Source organism: Octopus bimaculoides, chromosome 16 (assembly GCF_001194135.2).
Source record: "Octopus bimaculoides isolate UCB-OBI-ISO-001 chromosome 16, ASM119413v2, whole genome shotgun sequence".
Taxonomy (NCBI): Eukaryota; Metazoa; Mollusca; class Cephalopoda; order Octopoda; family Octopodidae; genus Octopus; species Octopus bimaculoides.
The window spans coordinates 57,177,773-57,181,390 of record NC_068996.1 but is presented as its reverse complement, the minus strand read 5'-3'; the positions used below and the strand labels follow the sequence as shown (position 1 = coordinate 57,181,390).

Genomic DNA, 3,618 nt, shown 5'->3' with positions numbered 1-3,618 from the left:
GCTAGCGATTCTGCTGTTAATATTAACCAAAATCCGTTCTACCCGCCTCAAACAACAACAATAATGAACGCCAAACAATATAAATAAAAGTTGTATAATTGAGTCCAATGTGAAACCTCTCTCTCGGGTATTTATTTACGAATGATAACGTAGCGGCTAACATCTAGCTTTCGGCGCTTGGACCGTTGTATCCACCACCCTGATTGGTTCTTATTTGCGCGGCATTTGTCTCCAGTTCTGTTTCGCCCCAGGGTGCATACCGACCAATCGTGGCCTTCTGTTAAGGTCACGTGAGAGAGAGTTTTTCTGCTTTTTCCGGAGCCCTTTTTTTAATCTATAAATAACCCTCTTTCATCCACGCCAGTTTGTCTCAACTTCAGACCTCTCACAGGTCTGGTCGTTTGACCACACACCAACCAGCCACTTTCCAGCGACGACAACACCACCGATCTACTGTCTACAACAGTTCCGTTGCCAGCACCAACACCACCACCAGAGTACACGCTACCAACAGCAACCGCGGTTCCATCTCAACACTGTTTGTGTGGATTGTTTCCACCATGAAAATAACAGCCAGAACCAACCTACGAGGATCTTCTGTACCAAATAACCGGTCACAACATCGACGCTCAACTTCACACACAACATGTGACACCTCAGCTCTGCTATTCGGCCACGATCTCTTGCACAGATATTCTACCTACTGTGTAACTCTTCTATGAACTGGTATTTCTCTATCTTTGTGTTCAGGACTCTCTTAGTCTATGTTACAGACTCTCATTCCATGCTCTGTATTTCTCACTCACATACACACTTATTACTGTATACATACTATTGTTCATACGAAGGCTTGTCTTATGTATTGTATTGTTTATATTGCCGCATGTACGCACACACAGACACATAGACACATATCTCACTATGCTAATAAAACTTACTCTCTCTATATATCTAACGGTTCTCTCTCTCTCTCTCTCTCTCTCTCTCTCTCTCTCTCTCTCTCTCTTTCCGTGCTCGCATCTCACAAGCGAGCCTTCATTATGTCATATTACATGTTTTGTGTCGACCGTGCGACGCGTGAAAAGGAGCCTGTTTCCAATTCGTCGCCATCTCCTTTGGTTCGCACGGTCGTTTCCCTACAAGTCCAATGTAAAAATTAAAGGAGTGCATTCTTTGACCCTGATGTATAAATGGTCGGTAAAATAGAGCGAGGCAAAACTCGACTAGCAAAAACTAATAAACAGGTACCGGATGAAACTTAGGACATTTTGAATTAAAGATTCGGATTTTACTCTTGGAGTTTCGAAAAATAAAACAGATGAAGCCTAAATTGACTCGAGAAATATATTTCTATTATTTTACACACACTTTACAGCAGGGGTGGGGAAACCCCCGCCCGTGGGTGCAATTGCGCCCACGAGCACATTCTATTGCGCCCGCTGGCCGATATACTCGTATGTACAAAATATAATGAATTTTTCAATTACAAAATTTATACAATATTCACATGCCTATTTGCAACAAAGGTTGCGTTTCCACTGCGACTTAAAACGGTTAGAATCGAAGAGAAATAGTCTGGTAATTGCCATTTGACTGGAAATTTTGTTTTCTCTTTTGAACACATATTGCTAGGTTTGTACCACCCCCTTGAGACCCAACTACACTCAAGCTAAAAAATATAGAATACTTCATAAAGTAATATAAACGTCTTAAATTCAGTGGCGACATTAATGAAGATGTTACGCGTTAATTTAATGTGTTAAACTTATCTTTATTAATGTACATCGAATTATTAATAGATATATACAAGATTTACACAGATATAAAACCTTTTTCATAGGAAATTTTTGCCCGCGGCACTAAAAAGTTTCCCCGCCCCTTCTTTACAGCAACATTCCGCTTCCCATCATTTAAAATTTGGAGGAAAGATAACCTTATCTCAGTGAAACTTTGGATATTAGCTAAAAAAAAGTGTGAAAATGTGGCTCTCTTCTTTTTTCAGCTCCTTCATCAGACGAAAGACTATGTCCAAAACGTTATCACATTTACTTTATAACTTTTATTCCTTTCTTAAGCGTCAACCTAATAATATTTACTTTGAATGTCTCCTGACATTTGTTGTTTTCTGCTTTCGTTATTGATACACTCTTTGCTTTATGTGTGTGTGTGTGTATGTCGGAAGGGTCATTACGCCAATAATGATAAGAAGAAACTGTTGCACTGGTTCGATATCACTTTTTATTGTTAGTCAATTGGTTAGATATTTATCCAAATAACTAATCGATCGTTTTCTTAATGCACTAGTTTATATATATATATATATATATATATGTATATATCGAAAATAAACCTATGTAACGCATATGAAATAAAGTAGATTGGAAAGCACAATGGAACAAAACCCCAGAGCGCACACACTGATCAACAAAAAGTGAATCAGAACAACACACAAAAATATAAATAAAAGGAAATATAAATAAAATTGATTTAGAAATAGGAAGTTATACGGTGGGAATCATGGGTATGATAATCTAAGGGGGCGGGTATTGGGTAATTAAAGAATTTTGAAAAATCGATTTTCCTAGGAACCTCTCAAGGATAAAACTATAAAACAGAAGTAAAGTAAAGTTCCTATGTCACAGACTCATAGAACCGGTTTCCCTGGTGTAATCATATTCCCCACCTGGATGGGACGCCGGTCCGCCGCAGGGTAGCTCATTTTTGCCAGCTGAGTGGACTGGAACAATGTGAAATGAAGTGCTTTGCTCAAGAAAACAACACATTGCCGAGTCAAGAAATTGAAACTACAATCTTACGATCATGATGCTGACACCCTAACCACTAAGCCACGCACCTTCACTATAGAATAACAGCAACAATAAAAATGCTGACCATCAAAAATTCAATGAAAGTAGACACGGTTAACAATATCACCAGGTTAAATAAAATAACAAGCAACTGCCAATGTGGTTGCAAAGAAAAGTGGTTACTCCTTCAGATCTATTTATAGAAGAATATCAAAACATCAAGTAAACTAACATGACAAACATACAGAAGCAAATAGAAAACAAGAGGAAAGATGTCACGATCGTGGATAACATCAATAACGAAGACACAAGTGGAAAAAAAACTTCAAAAACATACAATATAACAACAACAACAATAAATGCCCGGATGCAGTACCAGGCAGTGGCTCTCATGGCTTCTGATCTTAATTGATTGGAAGTGTTATCATGTACATTGTTTTGTCTTGATATAAAAGACGGACTACAACAAATATTCTGCTCAATGCCACAGATTTGCTGGTCAGTTGTTTGACCTTAACCAGTTGAGCATGTCCCTTGGTGGCTGACGATATGTGCATCTCTGATCACGAGCAGAAGTAGTGGGGGAGCATCATAGCCATGTGTTGAGAGGAGTTCTTTGGGGTTTGAAAAAATCACCTTTGGAAACATGGGTGTTTTGCTCAACATACTTAAACAAACCTTATTCAGGGACCTTTTGACCAGGATGGGCTACTCGACCTGAAGAAAATTCTAACTGGGCTCCACCTGCAAGCTCATGCGCTGTTTATCTTAATATGAGATCACCATGTCACGCACACATAGTTGTGATGCA

At 38.9% G+C, this 3,618-nt stretch overlaps 1 protein-coding gene across 2 annotated transcripts in view; it reads right to left on the bottom strand.

Annotated features, from left to right (window-relative positions):
• Nucleotides 1–3,618, bottom strand: part of LOC106872443 (kinesin-like protein KIF26B) — a 550,311-nt gene that overhangs the window by 149,364 nt on the left and 397,329 nt on the right. The window lies entirely within an intron of this gene.